The 18614-nt window shown below is 41.1% G+C and overlaps 1 long non-coding RNA gene across 2 annotated transcripts; it reads right to left on the reverse strand.

The window, feature by feature from the left end:
- Window positions 1–1125: 1125 nt before the first annotated feature.
- LOC116650551 (uncharacterized) lies at window positions 1126–4978 on the reverse strand. 2 transcript variants are annotated; one of them, XR_004303551.2, is made up of 4 exons: window positions 4875–4978; window positions 2454–2824; window positions 1978–2379; window positions 1126–1921 (listed from the first exon to the last, which is right to left on the reverse strand). It is a non-coding gene; the product is annotated as an uncharacterized lncRNA (long non-coding RNA). The 2 variants fall into 2 exon arrangements; XR_004303550.2 differs by having other exon boundaries at window positions 1126–2379.
- Window positions 4979–18614: the final 13636 nt, after the last annotated feature.

Consider the following 18614-nt stretch of genomic DNA (forward strand, 5'->3'; position numbering starts at 1 on the left):
CAAACTGATGATCTCCATTCTCAGCTTTTATTTTCAGATATCTTTGTAATATTTGAATAGCAATGAAAACAATTCAAACCATGTGAACATAAGTGACAAATATTTTAATTTATTATGCAGTTAATCAGTTATTCATGAGGTGCACTAAGGGTTGGAAACTGACACCAAATCCCCATGGCTGCAGCCGTGCCTATGGGGCGCGTATCGAGGCTCACCCTTTAGCTTGTAGCACTTGCCACATTTGTGCTCCCATTTAAGCGATACACACCCGAGCACACACCCGCACACACACACACACACACAAACAGACACGCATAGCTAACAACACACACTTTCACTTATTACCGGTCTGGTCCTCTGGGAAGCCAGCCCAAATGGCAGTGCAGCACGTGAAGTCGGCATAAGTCGTGCTGCCCCGCATCCAACTTCAGCTCCACCTCTGATATGGCTGCGGAGCCACCACCTTTTCATATTAGCCGACCGCTGGCTCGACCAGTGCTCACTTTCTTCCAAAAAAGAGAGTCAATGCGAACATTTAATTTTGATCAGTGGCAGTTTTTCTTGTTGCTGCTGCTATTTAGTTTGAGTTTGGATTCCTTTCAACTCTCTGGAATACTATCTGACTGACTTGGGCTCGTTCGAAGTGTTCCCAGAGCTAAGCATGCCTGGCTTTAGCTTATCTGCCGTTGTCGTGTTTCAGTGTCGTTAACTCGCGCGTGTCTGCGTCTGTCCGTCTGTCTTTCAGTCTGTTTGTTTGTTTGTCTGTGTGTAGCATTTTCACCTGTCAACAATATTTCATGCCCACTGTGCGTTGCATTAGAAACAACAGCTGCCGCTTCCCCTGACTCGCTGTGTTCGCCCCCTAGACGCAACACGCCATCGCCCCAAGAACGTCGCTCAGGTGGAACAACGACGACGTCGACGTCAGCGGCGGCGTGCAACATTTTCTCTCGCTTGCCGCAATTTGCCTGCTGCTATCCTTGTAGGTTTTTTGTTGCAAAATTGTGCACATGTCCTTCGTAATTTTAGTTGCGTGTCCGTTGTCGTCGCTTTGCGTGCAACAAAATAACTGTTTCGGTTTCTGTTGCTCTGTTGTTGTAGCAACAACAACAACAACAACAACGACCCAAACGCAATTTTAGGCTCTTGCATACATATTTGTTACCACGTCCAAGTCCTTTTGCCGCAATTGTCCTGCACACTGCACAATCTCACACAGTGCTGCACGTTTAAGTGTAAACTGCTGAAGATGGTGTTGAATTGACTTCGACTTTATAGTAAATAAAATAATAAATAAATGCAAGTAGAATGAAGTACAAGTGGGTATTAACCCGGTCAAGTCTTGTACTACAAATTTTCCAATTTTCCACCAGAAGGCCATTTCTAGCCCTCGTTCCTTAGGGCCCATGTCTTCCATGATGCTTCACATAGAACTAGAAGTCCATCAGTCTTTTTACTAATGGGAGGTAGATTTCCATCGAAACTATCCAAACATTTCTCAAACTAATTTCCACAAAGATCGTTGAAAACTTTTTTAAAGTTCTAATTAGCAATTGCCTTCTACAAAAATAACCATTTTCTTTGGATTAGATACTCCAACTTGAATGACGAGCATGGCTTTGCTTTCTGTGAAAAAAATCGGACACTATACTACTGAACATCATTGTAGACTATCAATTTAAAATTCATTGAAGTTTCAAAGCGTTTCGCCAAAAAAAAAAAAACAGACGCCCTCACCTCGGGCTGTTTATAGGATTTGTCAGACGCGACACGTAACACACAATCGAAAATCAAAAAGAAGAAAGGAAGGGCATTTTGTCACATCATAGTCGTCTAGCCATACATAGTAAGAGGGTTGATTGCCTTTTGCAGTCTGTGCAGAATCCCATCACAGAAGCGTTTGGCATTTGGCCGTGTATCTCTGTGGCATCAATTAAAGCATTACAATGTCATAATCAAAATGACAAATAGAATTACGCATGATGGGAAAGGCAACAGCCGACATAACCGGGCTTAGACTGGCTATACCCTCGCCTGTTTGTCACTCTTTATGTCGGTTCGTCTCTTTTTTGGTGGTTGGTGTCACTTGCCGTTTGTTGGGCAATCGCTTGAAACAATTTTCCAATTGTGCCACCTATTCAAATTGCTGCTGTGCACCGTGTTAATCCTTTATAAGCCCAGCAACGACAGACAACTGAGGCAAGCGTTGCAAGCGTGGCAAGGTGCGTCCTCGTCTGGCAAGTGCAACCCCTGACCGAAAAGGGGGTTGTCAGCCCTGTTTCAGCCCCTGTTTTTATTTATTTTTTAATGATTCGTTGCCAAATGTTGCTTATTACAGTATTATGCCAATTGAGCGTGGATTTTAAAGTCTCGGTAACCCTGCCAAACCAACACCTCGATTAGCAGCCACGATGACAATGAGAGAAAAAAATAAAAAGAAAAATAAAAATTACCAATTATGAGTATTTTGCACATGTTGAGGAAGCACCGGCTCCCCATATACGCTGGCAAAAGTTTTAATCACACTTGGGCACACGCTTCTTTCATTTAATTTTCATTGGGGTTCTTCGCTTTTTGTTTTAATTTGCGTACAGATTATTTGTTGGCTCTCCAGCAATTTCTGCGGGCTTTTGATGCTGCTGCTGCTGCTTTTGCTGTTGCTTTTATTTGCCCCATTTTCCCTAGTCGCAGCTGTGCCGAAAGTTAGGATAAAGTCTCATCACAGGAAAAGTCTTCGACATCACTTTGTGTGAAGCTCTTTATTCAATTATTTGGCTTGGCTATGCCCCCTTTTGTTGCGCGTATTTTGAGGCGCTTTTATATCCTGTACACACACACAAATAGAGTATTGCCAATTTGCGGCAATAAATGCGACAGTCAAAAAATGAGTTGAATATATATGAATATTTCTAGACGAATCGATGCATTTCACTTTTTAAAATAGTTGTCCACTGTGTCGAGAACTTTTAGCAAACCCCATAATCTAAAATAAACTTCTACAAATTGGTACAGGGTATATGCTATCGGAACACTCTCAACTACATGATTGGTGGTCTTTCAATGTGGGTGGTTGTGTGTAAATTTTGGACTTGTATTGAAGGAACCTTGGCAGCTGCTTGCTCAAGGCACTTTTTGGCAACTTTGATGGGCAATTTGTTCTAAGCTCAATGTGAGTGTAAATTTAACGATCATTAGATGTTATTATATTACGCTGTGTTATAACAGGTTATAAAGTTTGATTAGAGTTCTAAGAAATAGAAAATCGTTCAAAAATAATCCTTGCTTTAAAGGCAGGAAAAGGCAGCTGAGCTTTTATTGATTCAACTAATATAATGTAAAATATCTAATTTTAAATTGAATTTGTCTTTCTTCTAGTATTGTAAGTAAAATATAAATTTAAGAAATCGTTTCAAATAGATCAGTTAGTTTAGATAGAGCTAACTTTAGGGGGAAATGTTGGACATAGTTATGAGGAAGTGATTAAACTAGCAGCAGCAAGATTTGAGAGTTGATTGATAAATCAATGTTTATATTCTAGATGATTTCATATATATACTCGACTCTTTTTTTATCCACATCAACTGATCAAAGCAGCTTATTTTGCTGTTGTCTTAATTCGCTTAAGTTTTTAATGTATGCAATTTAGTGTGCTTCCAGCTGACCTACTTTTATACCTTCGCTGTTTGCCTGAAAACAGATGTTCAACGTAAATCCGTACTCTGAAAATTGCTTTGCTTAACCCTGAGTTAATGCAAAGCAGCTGACCAACCAGCCAACCAGGCAACCAACCAAATAACTAAGCAACCAAGCAGGAAGGCAGGCAACCAACCTTGTTATCCATAGTTTCGCTTGCGAAACATTTCTAATTTTTCAACGTCTGGCCCAAGGATTTGCACCTTAGTTTTTTTTGTTTGAGTGGGGGACCAGAAGCTGAGGCTGTCTGAACTAATATCTAATCTAATGGCGGGCCAACAGCATTTTATGCATATTGACAGGCGGTTGTTTGATATTCCGCAGACAGCTGCTAAAAGAAAATTGAAAAATTGCAAGCGAAAAACTATTTTTAATATGCAAGTTAGAGACAAGTTAAGAGAGCGGGTGAGAGAGAGAGAGAGAGAGAGAGAGAGAGAGAGAGAGAGCGAGATACAAGGCTGGGCAAGTCAACGAAGCAAGAACTTTGACTGGCTTTTCTAATTGTGCAACTTCCGTGGCAAAGTGTGCGGCTAATGTAGACGATGCTGCACCTTAAGTGCAGGTCACTCCCCCTAAAACACAGCTTTTCTTAATGCCTTCACTTATGCAGAGGCGGGTGGTTGAGGCTTCTCTGTCGGGCACTTCATTTCTCTTGGCCAGGGCAAAAGTGAAAAAGGCGTTGCCGCATAATAAATGGACAATTTGGTAGTTGAAGCGTAGAGCGTCCGAAAATGCCCGCAAGGATATGGGCGAAACTCAGCCCCAATGCTTATCCCTTATTGCCAGCCATCCAGCCTGGCAGCCACCCACAAGTTTTTCCCTGTTGGTTGCCGTTGATGCGGTTATGGATTGCCTGGCCCTAACCCTTGGCTAGCCATTAAATTATTTTGCAACAATTTCTTAGCCCCAGCTACTTTCTTTGGCATCAACTCCCACTCTATGCTTAAGGGCATTTTAATTTTTGATCTCGTAAATTTTCACAAGAGATAATAATATGCGTTCAGGTTACGCATTTTTAGTGGCATACCTGCCTGAAAACTTTGTTGTTTATCTCCAAGCTCCCTCTCTCTGGCTCACTCTCGCTCTAGCGCACCCTGTGAGCTTCCATTATTGACTTATGAGCCATAAGAGGCCACAACTTGTGCAATTATTAAAGTTGAGCTGTTTTTCTTGGTTCTTACCCCCACTGCTGGCCACTAAATCATCTCTTTGATAAGCAATTTGATTTATTTTATAAAAACAATTTTGCTCTTTGACAGGCGCCTGTCCAAAAATACAACGCAAGCTTTTCTAACCGGACTAAACTATTTTCCGTAAAAAGAAAAACAAAGCACGGAGAAAATCATAAGCAATTGTACCTTAAGTTACCCTACACAGTCTTCTACGTCAACACCTAAGTTTATATTAGTTGCATTTGACTTGTTTTATAGTATTAATATATTTTTCAAATCGTATTTAGGTCGGGATATTTATATATTTATATTTAGAAAAGCTATGATAGGAAGACATGCTTAAAAGTGTAGAAATTTAAGTTAATAAAATTATAAAAAAATGCTTTATATACTATTCTAGACGAATTGAATGTTATGCTATTTTATTTGAAAAATGTTTTTTTTTAACACCATAAGCCTTGCATACCCTCATTATTGTATTCACTGATAGGGTATAAAACAACAAAATCCAAAAACCGAACGTTAAAATATTTTGTTGAGGTATTTTGGATGGCAAATCCCCTTCCTACGACAGTCAGGCCAGCAACCGACCCGCAACAACAACAACAATAGCAAATGGTATTAACATATTTTAAACCTAAATTGCTGGACTTTTGTTGTGGTTGTTATTGTCTTTGTTATTATTGTTGTTGTTGTTGTTGCTGTTGCTGACGTGTGGCATGTCAAGCATGAAGTGCAAATAGCTTGCAGCCAAATATTTATACACAATTTTTAGTTACTGACGGTATTATAATTTTTTATTTTATTTTAGTTTTTTTTGCTGTTTCAGTTGTGGGTTTATTTTAGGGCAAACTCATCCATCAGACAGCCACTTGTTGTGGGTGGCTGTGCTTTGCATGGAGAATGTCTTAAAGTTCTGCGTGCAGTTGACAAGATTTGACTGTGATGAGGTGTGCGTTCCCTTGCCAAAAAGTTTTCGGGTGTCAGATGAGTAAGATAAACATTCGAAAGCAGATCTAAATTCACATAGAATCAGTTCGGGCAATCAATCAAGTGTCCAAAAACCTGAGAACATCAACGGACTTAAGAGCTACTTACTAGGTCTAAATTCTCATCTTGCCCAGCTCAATCTACAAATCCGAATGCTTTCAGAGCTTCAAGTGGCAGGGCAGCCGCTTAAGGAATGCGCCTTTCTCAAAGACCGTATACATTTTTGGCCTTCCTTGAAAGTGTTTCAATTGATAACAGCTGCTTAAAATTCATTGAATGCACACTTCTTATATTAAATAATGCCCCAACTGACGTTACTGATGCTTTCTCAGCTTTTCCAGTTACTGTTGGGTCTCTACACAATGCGATTTAAGCAGAACTGTTTAAAATTTATAAATGCAACTGACAAGGCCATTAGAGGGATTTCATTTTCTGCCGAAATATATATTTATATATATATTAGAACTAGCTGCCCACTATACACAGCTGCCGGCTTAGTTCTTTTGTCAGAACCTTTAAGCCTTGAGGTTGGCTTTCTTTGGTGTTTGGCGTTTGTTTAACGCTTCAAATGTTGGCAAATGGCTAAATTCGTGCGCATAAAGTGAATTGTTTTATGACTATGGCGGCCAGTCCACAGCGTAGTCTTTGAAAAACGAGTTAAACACGTGTCGAAAATGGCTGTGTTTCCCTTTTAGGCCTCAGCCGCCCATTCCTGTCCCGACAGTTCGAATACTTCCTTATTGCATGCGCCCATGGTACGGCATAGCATACATTTGGGCGCTCGTCTGGTAATCGAAGTGAATGTGGGTTGGATAGTTTATGGCTCCATAGCCCTGTCGTTCATAGATTATGGATGAGCTTCATAATGAGGCAATTTATACAAGCGTTCTTAGGCTCTGCTCTTCTCTATGGTCGTCATCTCATAAACAATTCCACCTCAACTGCCGCCCCTTCAAGTTCTCTCTCTCTTTTCCTTAGTTTGTTTTTACTTGGTAATGATATATGAAACCCAAAGAGTTGTTGCCAAAAAAAAACGCCATTTGTTTAAATGCGAATGGACAGGCAGCCTCAGCTCACAGCTTCCATTTGAATGCGCAGCAGCACATGGAGCAACACATGGCACTGGGTAATCGCATGTGTGGAGTTCTCGGACAGCTGTTGTTTATTTCGGTTTGGTCTTGGATTCCACAGCTTGGTAGCTGCTGGTTAAGTGCACGCGTCAGGTGACAAACATTCTTATTTTTTTTTTTTTTTTTTTTTTTTTTGGTTGGCTGCTGTTGTCAATTTGTAGGAGAGCAAGGCCAAGAACTGGAACAGCAGCTGTTGCTTCTGTGCTGATTTGAAGTGGCTTCTTGGAGCTGGTTTGCGCCGGCTGCTGTGTCAGGGCAGTAAACAAGTTGACTGTAAAACTTACTGAGCAGGAACTGAAATGAACAGGAGACACTTAAAGATTTTAACTCTTTGGGTTGTGCAGGAGCTCTAGAATAAAATAAGACATGCACAATTTTATGGCGAAATTACAAACAGCATATTAGAGTTTTCTAATAGTTTCCCAAATTCTGTATAAAATGATTATCTAGAAATTTACGTTTAGGAAGGTATGCCTTTATTTTCGCCTAACTATGCGATTTTCATGGCCTTAATCTATCAAGATTTCCATCTCTCTCAATCTCTTCCTTGCTTGTTCTACTCTTGCACAACTTTCTCTGCCTAGACTAAAAGTCGAAACATTTGAGGGAATTTCTTTAATGCATGAAAACCGCGTAAATATAAATTTATTGTCTCTTTTGCCTATTTGCCTATTATCGGTGAAGTTTATATATAGTGTGTAATATTGAGATTCGGAGCAGTTCATCAGAACCCGTTGCACAGCGTGCACCATCGTATTGGAGTTACGCTTTTATTGGCATTACTCCATTTTGTGCGACAGGTTTTTGCTAGCTAATTTTACGGTAATTTCCAAAGCATCGTTGCCAATTATTCACCTGGCGTCGCTTAAATTGAAAGGATTACTTACGCATCATTGAAGCGCGGGCACACACACGCACACACACACACAACCCGCACACCAGACACACCACAGTTGAGTCTACATCAGAGCCCCCTGCAGCCCATCGTCGCGCCCTTTCAGTCACACATTCATTTTGGTATTGGCATTTTTTCATTACCGTGTGGCGCCGCCTCTGACATTGAATGCTTGGAGCGTCTGGCGGCGCCTTTAGCTCCGTCAGGTAACTGGCGTCACTCAGAGAGCAATTGAAGCGATTTATTGGTGTCATATGACAAGCACTTGCCCCTCTGCTCCTGTGCCCGACCGCCCGACGGTTGCCTTTGGCCCGCCTTTTGCCAATCAGTGTCCTTCTGCAGCTGCTTCTGGCGCGTAATAAAAAGTTCAAACATTAAAACCCTGGCGAATGCTTCTTATAGCGAGTTTCAAGTGTCGTTGCAACGAGCAGGGCTGCCACAGCCTTTGGGGCAGGCAACCCGGCAATTCACGCTTTGTGTGCCAATCAAATAGATAAACAAACAAACAAACAAACAGACAAACAGTTGGCCACGTTTGATCTGTGCTTGCTGCTTGGCAGACAGCCTGTGGCCAATGTAAAAACATATTGAATTACTTTTCAAAAGTATCCTGCTATCAGGCTATGGGCGAAACTTGCCCTCGTCTCTTAATCAGCCATGCAATTTGTTAATTTCTTGTCAACAACGCTGAGCTGTGAGCTGGCAACTGCCAGCTGGACTAATTGGCCAACAAGCGCTGGCCAAAACGCTTAGCCTGTTGCTATTTAATACTTTTATTTAACGCCATTTTCGATTTATCCGTTTTCATTAAACGTTGTGGGCTATCCCCCTTTTGACGCTTTGTTTGTGCGTTGATTTATTGCCATTTGCCTCCAATCGGCATTAATTTTTCAGCGGTTATTTGCCCTTTGCCGCTTGCTCCGCGTATTTCGACTCGGGCAACTTTGTCGGCTCTGTTTATTGTTGAATAATTAAATTTTCGCATAAATTCATCATCATCGATGGCTCGGGACGTTTTTAATTTCCTTTGACATCGTCACATGCGCATCAGTCTGGGTTTCCGGGACGGTGTGGGATAAACAGTATATCAAAATTGGAACCGTGGTCTTCATTAAGCTCTGCTCGTCCCCGCCCAGCCAATATGGAAAATACGTTTTGCAAATTGGTTTACCAAGAGGATAAGCTTTTTATTAATGTTATTTTCTTACTTTTTTTTTTTAATTTTTAAAGAGTTTTCAATTTTCATAGACTCTATAGTTCTTTTTCTTTAAAGTCAGAGATTGTTTTGCAGATAGCGCTATTTAACACATATATTATTCAGTTGATATGGTTCAAGTTCTCAATAATTACAAAACAGCCTAGCACATTACTGCAACTGCTGTCAATACATTAGATTTTTTATTAAAATCTTAGCATTAATAGATTTGCTTTCACAATGAAATGCTTCAGCAAACACATCCATTTGTTGTCAGAGAAACCCATTCGAGTGACTCAGCTGCTCGGGTAGTATCTCAAAGCTATAAACGCTTATGATGCTTCACTAGCAGCAGACGACAGCCGAACTAATGAGCTATGACATAAAAGGTTTACAAAACAAACTATGACAAAACGCTTAACTAAACACACAGCTCAAATGCGGCCCAATGCTTAATGCCAAAATACTTAAAAAATAGAATTAGAAAAAAAGACGCATCTTTATGACAAAACCTCTGCATCAAGCCCCCTGCCCTCTGCCAACCTACCGCCCAGCTGCAACAAAATTTTGATAGATCTATTTGTAGTCGCCCGCGCTGTTGTTATTGTTGTTGTTGCTATTGCTGCTGCCTGTTAAATGCGACAACTTAAAATCCCATTTGATGCACTCTTCTTTTATGATGCAGGCCGCCCCGAGCCCTCAGCTGTGGGAGCTGCTGCCGCTGCTGCTGCTGCTGCTGCTGCTGCTGCTGCTTCACCATTTCAATCTTCATAAACTTGACAAAAATCCCAGCGACCGACGACGTCGACGAACAGAAAACGAAAAATTATGTTCCATTAATGGAGCGAATGTTTTCCTTTTATGGGCTGCATATAAAATGTAAACTACTTAAGCGGCAGCAGCCCGAGACTCCAGACTGCGAGACTGCAACATGTGGAGGCAGCAGCAGCAGCCGCAGCAGCAGCAGAGACTCAGACAGCAAAACAGGCAGCTACAATTTTTGGAGTTAGAGTATGTTCTTGTGTGTATTTGCTCCTGTCTGGTTGCCGGAGCTGCCTTGGGGCTGCACGCTGTGCAGTGCGCCCTGTCTCATTATGTCGCATGTGACACTGTTAATGATTATATGTACATACATATATATATATATATATGTATGCTGGTGATGTGCCACGCCCTCTTGTAGAGGCCAAAACTAAGGCTGTCTGACTGAATATTCCCCCTTTTTTTTCTTTGGCTTGTTAAGGCCACCCGACGACCCCACGATGAGGAGCGTGACGTGAAAATCTAGGAACAAATGTTTTGGTTCCCACTTGTGAAAATCCCCAATGGGACAGAGACAGCGACAAAGACAACGACGACAGCTCGCAACTGTGGTTGTTTTCTAGTTGCTGCAGTTGTTCCAGAGTTGAAGTTTCATTAAAAATACATAAAAATCAGCACGCATTTGCCTGCAGGCAGACAACAACTAATGTTCGAGAAAGGGCACAACATTATCTGCTTTGTTTTTTTTTTTAATATAAAACATGAATTGCTTGCTTAGTGTATTAGCTACAGTTCTGGGGTATTTGGAGTGTGGCATCCGACTTGATTTGTTTAACAACAGTTCGAATAAACAAAGAAAAGAAAAACTATACCAAACTTAACTAATTGCCAGTTTGTCTTCTGTTTTGGGCTCGCCCACGAATATCACACAGAGAAATCCTGAGCAAGCGCTGCCTTTCCCCATAAACCACAACAAAACAGTTTAAAAGCTGTGGGAAAAGTTTACAGTTGTTCACATCTTGATTGGGTTTTAATTGTGGAACACTAATTTGAGAGGGTAAACGCGAACTCGATTGTAATTTTCATGCTCCTTGCTCTGCTCTGATAAGCTAACTAGTTTCTACCAAGAAGTTGGCCTTACTAGAACTATGTAATTGTTGGAATTGGTTTACAATTAATTGGGCGTCACGTTGGAGTATTTAAACGCACGTTATGTTAAATAATTAACAAGCGCATGGCTAGAATTGAAAGTTGGAAAAATTAAATATTTTGTTTGATTTGCAGGTGCGCTGACTGTAAAGTCAATTTATCTTAACCCATTTGCAATGAGCATAAAGGGTATATTGGATTTCTGCAAGTGTATGTAACATGAATGAATGAAGCATTCCCGATTCCATGAGGTAGGTATAAAAAGCAACTACATAAAATAATGAAACATTTTAAATAACACAACTATGTAAGTTCTCGTATAATAATTGGACTTTAAAGACTGCTGCTATACAGTAATTGATTTTCCATACCTCGAATGCCTGCAAAGGCAGCTTGGGCTGGGTTCAGGATATTTAATTAATTAATTTAACTTTTTAATTCTGCAGTACTCCATTTAACCTGACTCTGCTGTATTTTGAACTCTTGAGTGCTTTCTGTTTATCTTTTTCACTGTTATTCATAATTTTCATTTTCTTCTATATGCATATATCTATGCTGTCCTCATTATTATTCTCTTTCAACTCATAATCTCATTTACTCGTGATGGACTCCTTTAATATCAATTACAAGCAACTACAGCTGAATGATCCATTGCACGCGCCCTCGCATCGCCTGATGGAAAACATGCCTGTTAATATTTCCAATATTGCCCAAAGGTCCATTAATATCCATGGCTTAGAGGCCGCACTGCAAAGCACAGCAATGTTGTTAATAGCCAAAGGTAGACGTGGGTCGTTGTCAAAGCGACAAATTTGCACTAAATGCAAGTGCAGTCCAACATACCCCAATTTCCCGGTCAGGGGGATCTGCCCCCGGTCGGGCACAACGACTTAACGGCAATTAATGCAAATGAAGGTGGATGTGGCTGGACACAGGCACTAATATTAGAGGGTCTGTGACCGTACTAAGGCAGCGCATGGTATAGGGCTTCGGCTGTCGGGCATTTGACGCACTTGTGCATGCCTAATTATCAGGACAATTTGCTCTTGGAATTTGCCTATTAATTAGGCTATTGCAAACGGACGTAGACATTGACGACGACGACGACGACCAAGTTTGGATTTGTCGGCTTTGACTAATGCACTCATTGATTATAATGAAATCAGACTGAAAATCCATGCGAGTTACCATAGTATGTGTGTGTGTGTGTGTGTCGCTGTGTGTGTGAATATGTCTTTTAATTTGCCCACGCTCATAATTAATAGCCAACCACCGCAGGCTTCAATAGGATTTAAGCTCAAAGGCGACAGCTCTACGAAAATACCGAAATTGCGGTCGAATAATTTCGCATGATTTATGCCTACGTCTAGTTTTCAAATTAGCGCGCAGAAATCAGCACCCAAGGCAACATCGACTTTTAGATGCTCTAAACATAATGTAAAAACTTCTTATTATTTCTTTGGTATCTATAAAGAAGTGACCGGGTGATCGAGTGACTGAGTGACTTACTACAGCAGTTGCCTCTTTGCAAGACTTTAAAAAACTTCTTTACCTGACTGACTACAAATTTATTTCCAATACGTCTCTTGAGAGGCGGAAAATTGGTGGATTATGTAATATGTTTTGGTTATTAATAGATGTCGGCACATACATCTTTTTGATTTCTGACCAAAACATTTCGAAGCTGTCACGTTCGTTAACCGAAAGCTAATAGGCTTTCATTTCCCTTCCATCAGGCACAGGGCAGCAAACAGCAATCATCCCTGAGATTGTCGCATACTTTTGCAAAACAATTTTTTTCCATTCAAAGTCATTAAAAAGAAACGCGCCAAATAATAATGGCAACAACAATAACAACAGGCTTCGCTTGTGCGCTATGATAAAAAATCGTATATCCTTGTACTTATACGAAAACATTATTAATCAATGTCCACAGGAAAAATTCTTGTTGCCATGTCTTTGACAGAAGTCCAAACAGGCCGCATGGCTGAGCCGGAGTTCAGGTCGGTCCTAAATTCGCGTCCCTTGGGAGCGCCCAATGAGAGACACTCTTCGCCTGGTGCCTGTCCTGGGGACAAGCATAAAGCAGCTTAAGCCCCAAGGGCGGCCACTTTTGGCCAAGGACAGTGCTGAGCGAACTTTGCTAATTTTCTTTCCTGTCACGTTGATTTTTTGTTTACCATTATAGCTGGCTGTTGTCGCCTCCAAAAGGGGACATCGCCCACCCCTGCCCAACCTTCCACCAATTCCAGTCGCAGGGCAGCTAACTTGATTTACGTTGCCACGCCGAACGGCATTTCAATTAAATTTTATTTTCTATGAGCCCGGGCGTTGAAATCAATGAAATATAATCGAATTAATTACGTCTAGTAGTAGCGGCAGAAGCAGCAGGACTAGCTCGCCGGCATCATAGGTGCTGCCACATTTAGAGTCCTGTTCGTGCCACATAAATTTGCGATTCGGCTGCGTTTCATTGCCCAATGGTTTCACCTCGCCTCACCACGGATTTGTATTATTGTTAATGGCCAAGTTGTGTTGGCTATTCAGCAGCTTTCTTCAGCTCTGCTGACTTGGCAGGAGAAGCTGGCAAAAGGGCAACGCTTGGACCACGTGCCAGAGGGTGCCAAATCTAAATGCGGCTCTGGCCCTGGTCCATTTCTCGTTTTTAATTAGCATTCAGCTGGCGAAAAGTCGCCTCTTTGTTGCGTAATTAGCTGAGTTTTGATTTATTGCCGGGCCACTGTTTGGCAGCTTGTCATCCCCCCCGCCTAAAACCGAACCCAGGTGCGCTCTTGTGCGGCATGTCCTTTGCTTAGGGTCCGTTTCCTTCTCCCCATCCTCCGCCATACAAAAAGCAGCAAAGCAGTGAAATTTCCTATGCAAATATTTGCACAACATTAAAATTGTCAAACTGAAGCTTAAGGCTTCGATGCGTTTCTCGCTGTAACAGCAAAGTCATCGGCCAAGTTTGGTAACAAAAACTAAAGGTAATTTACAAGAGCATGGCATGCTCATAGATATAGATGAAGCTGTCTACTATTTAAATATCCAAAATATATAGCATGTGTATTGCATAGCATTAAGTATAAGCTGCTTGCATTTTTAAAGGTAATTTTTTATTTATTAAATCCTAGATAGCCTGCAAAAAGAAAGTGCTATTACAGGGTACCAGCAAGTCGAGTGCTGAGTTTTTTACGTGACACGAGAGCCGCGTGCTGTAAAACTCGATTTCTTGCGTGTTCGTTCAAGCCTTACCAGCACGAAGACGAACTTGATTCTAAGATAGAGTCAAAAACAAGGTTATGAAATATAATTTTTGACATAAATCAAGTTAATATGAGATTTTAAGTCTTTACAAATCCTTAATAAAGACGTTTATTCAGCAAATCCAAACGACTAAAAATAAAATGCCTAAGCTACATATATGTATCTGGGCTCGTGTTAGACTGGGCTGGTATATTTTGTCCGTATTGCCCGTACGTATTGGGTCGTGCTGTAAAAAACCTGGGTCGCGCCCATCTCTACTCGTAGGTTAAGCATTCTTAGTTGTTTGTGCAAACGGTGAACTAGAATTTAACAAACTTTAAAACAATTTGCAAAAATGTTTCATACGCCATGAAATATTATCAGAGGTGCATACAAAATTAAATTTTATTGTCGCCTACAAAGAAATCGCTATGGTGTTTTTTTGTTCTCTTTCAACTTGTAATTAACTTTTATGCTGTAATTAAAAATGCTGCTTAATGTAATGCAGCCTATCCAACAAGTTCACTTTGCTGCAATGTAAATCAGTGCGATTATGATGAAAATTGTTACTATGTGGCGTGGGTGATGGAATGTGGGGTGGGCGGGGGGTTGCGTTTCGTGTCCACATGAAAATCTTATTAGTCTCTGGTGCAATAAAAATGAAACCTCATAACTGCAATCTGCATATATTTTCAGTGCGGCACGCACTGCATAAACGAACGTGAATATACACTATATTGCCTTCCTTATAAGCGCCGCTCTCCTTTTATCCCTCTCTCTCTCTCTCTCTCACTCTATCTCTCTGTCTCGCTCTCTCTATCACTTTGTTTCACGGCGCCCCTCCGGCAATGCAATTATGCGTTTGCCCAGGTGTTTGCGACACCGATACAAAGGCCACGTTGACCAGTCGATAATTAAATAATTTTAATGCAATAATGCAGCACGCGTGGATATGAAAAGTGGGAGGGCCAATGGGGCGTATGAACTGGGCCGGGACAAAACTGAGCCTGCACTATCAATTTGTACAACAGCTTAATTGATAATCTTTGGCTATTATTTAAATGCGAGCACGTCGGGGCTTTGATTCGATTCAATTTGTTGCGCTAACGATTCCAATTTGATTGTGGGAGCACAACCCCAAACACATATTCAAACAACAGCAACAACAACGCAACAAGCACAACAACAATGACAAAGCGTATGATTGACCAAGTGACGGACAGGCAGCCTATTATTTTCTAGGGAGTATATTGATGGGTGGGTGGCATATTTATCTATGTATATGTTGCTGTGCTTCATATGACGGGAATATAATTTGCGCTGTTCTGTTCAAGGATAAACTGGCATTCAAACAATTCACTTGTTCAATTTGTAGACGCGGCGTTTGGCGTCGTTATTCAATTATATGGGATGATACAGCCGACTGGACGACAATGGATTTGTGGACAATAATCAAACCTTAAAAGTATAATAACACAGACTAACCAGCATTCTGACAATATTCTAGGAAATGCAGATAGACATATTCATTAAAATATTAGTTATATATCAAATTATTTTTACTATGTTGAGAATTGACATGTGTTAAATGAACTCAGGCTGAAGCCCAAAACTGGCTACACAGATGTGGAAAATGAAGCGAAACCTAAGGATTTGAAGCGAAATGAACGACTAGGTTTATTTTAATTGTATGTAATCCCAACATTTTTATGTGCCAGTGTTGCTTAAAGCTTCCCTAATTACTCGTATATATCTTATGTTTTATGGGCTACATTTTGGATGCACGCTGTGGAATTATTTGTTTGATTGCTGAACCATTATAAAATCTTAAAATCCCTTTAAGTCCGGCACTGCAGATGTTTGGAAAGCCCATAAAGGGCTTACGCCAAATTAGACCCAGTTTGAAACGTCAACATCAAAGCGCACAATCGGCACTGGAAGTAGATGGGATGTGGTCGCTCCTTCCGGAATTCCAGCAAATGAGTGCAGTACCTGCAGGCCAGTTGTCTGGCCCCCTGCCCAACAGAGTGACCTGTTTTGTTTTTAGCTCTGCTGTGGTCCAGTGTTTTGTGCCTTTTATACGCCAGCTCCTCCCTGGCCCGCCTTTGTCCAGCCTATTAATACCCAATAAGGCCAGAGCAGCCACAGCAGCCTGCAGGGCTCGGTGTGGGGCGAACGGGGCAAATGCATTCAAACCAAATAAAAAGCTAATTAAATTAAAAGCTAATTTTAGAGTGAAAGTAAAGCGCAGTAGCTAACCCCGGAGCTTAACCGCATCGAAGTTGCATAGAAAAAATGCTCTGACTGAGAGGGTTCCACGATTATTTAACCATTCCAGAAGCAACAAAATGTTTCAATCTGAAAAAGAAATTAAGTTCAAGAAATTTTGTTTGTCTATTTGCTGCAAATGAATGGTATATATTTTACAAATCAAATGAAAATACCGTCAGCAGCAGCTTTTGATATGCTTGCTAGAGTATTAAGTGTTCGTCTTGAGGCTCCCCTTTTTGTGGCCCCTCGGTGCTTTTATTTACCAATTTAAAAAATTAAATTTTATGTTCCAACCAAAATAATATGATAAACGCCACAATATGTTAAATTTATTCTAAAAGTCTTTAGTTTATGGGCTTCCTCAGCGGATTGTGGTCGCTGGTGGTGCTGATGGTGGTGGCTGCTCCAAACGACAGTGCCTACAAATTGTGTGTGTCCACGAGTCCGTTAGTCCGTATGCTTCAATAAAATAATGCCCGCTGGGGAACATATGGCAGTGCAGAATTTTATTACGCCGTTTATGGCTTTTCAGCGTTATGATGATAGCGACCGGGTGGATCGAGGAACAGGGCACGGGGCCTTGGGCTGGTTCCGATTCTACCAATGCTACCAATGGCCGGCGCGGCCGTGCGCGAATATTTATTGATGTCAACAATGGTGAGTGCTGGGCGGGGGCGGCGGGTAGGCGTTCCAAAAAATGTGTGGGATGAGCTACGTGCCGGCATTTTGGCATTTATAACGCGGTCGGGCGCTATCAACGCGCGTTGATCTAAACGCTTGACACGCCTGGGCGCCCAGAAGCGTGTGGCATATGTCGATTGAGGGCGGGCAACCCTTTCGCTTTTACGCTCCGTACGTACGATAACAATCGGTATGAAGAAAATTACTTAATTTTCATTTCGTTTTTTTTTTTTGCTTTTTTGTCTTGTTTTTTATTCCCTATTCACATTGAGTTGTAAAATTTAGCACGCGACTCATAATTCAAATGTGCCACCAAAACGTCCCCATGGCTGGTCCTTGTGGCTGACTGTTTGGCTTACCTGGGCCGCACACGTAGCCCCGAGGAGGATGTCCTCGTTTGCCCTTTTGAGAAATTTGTTTATTGCGGCACTTGAGCAAAAGTGACATCATCTTCCAGCAGCCATTACGAGAGGCTCTGCTCTTGCTTTGCAGTTCGAGTAGGAGTTGGAGTTGGATGATTCGACGTGCCTGCGCCATTTTGTGCCTTATCCTGCTGTTTGTCTGTTGGTTTCTGCTTTGCTTTGCAGAAATCGTTAAAGAAATGACAAATAAGACGCCGCACTCTTACACTCTCCCCCAACTCTATCATTTCTTTTGGTTCTTCCCTTTCTGGCTGCCTGTCAACGGTTTGACGCTGGCTTTTGTTATTGTTGTTGTTGTTGTTGTTGTCGCCGTCGCTAAAAGTAAACTAATATTTCATTTGAAAAATATACCAGAAATGTCTTTTGTACATTTATTTTTTGACATGTTGTTTTGTTTTTCCACTCGCTCTTCCTTTACCCACTGCCTCATTGCATAAACGCACGTTCGCAGCGGGCGAAACACACAAAAACAACGAATTCAAGTCCTTGAGAAGCTTTCGCGCTCAGATTTACGAGTATAGAAAACGTTTTCATTTGAATAACAAGCTAACAAATATTCTGGACAGCCTTAGATCCGGCCGGGCAGGCCCATTTCTTTGTACATTCACGAATGGTTTTTGCAATAAAGATGAAGATGGAGCTGTATTGTGACAGGTCTCTATGAAATATTTCTCTTTGAGCCATACATTTGGGTTAAGCGTTGGCCACTTGGGATTGCCACTCAACAGCATTTGAACAGGGCTCTTAATTCAAGAATTATGAGGCAAAAGGCAAGTGTATAGCTTAAAAAAAAGTCTTTGATTATAAAGTAAAAGAACACCATTCTAATTTATAGCTAGCTGTACATTTACTTACTGCTGTGTATATTTATTATCTATTAATGAATCATTGACCGGATTACATTTTGAACTTTTTCTGAATTCTTAAAATTTGCTGGAAAAATCTTTCATTATCGCATATTTTAGAGATTTGCGTATATATGAATATCATAGAGAAACTAAAATTATT

This window comes from Drosophila virilis, chromosome 3 (assembly GCF_030788295.1).
Source record: "Drosophila virilis strain 15010-1051.87 chromosome 3, Dvir_AGI_RSII-ME, whole genome shotgun sequence".
Taxonomy (NCBI): Eukaryota; Metazoa; Arthropoda; class Insecta; order Diptera; family Drosophilidae; genus Drosophila; species Drosophila virilis.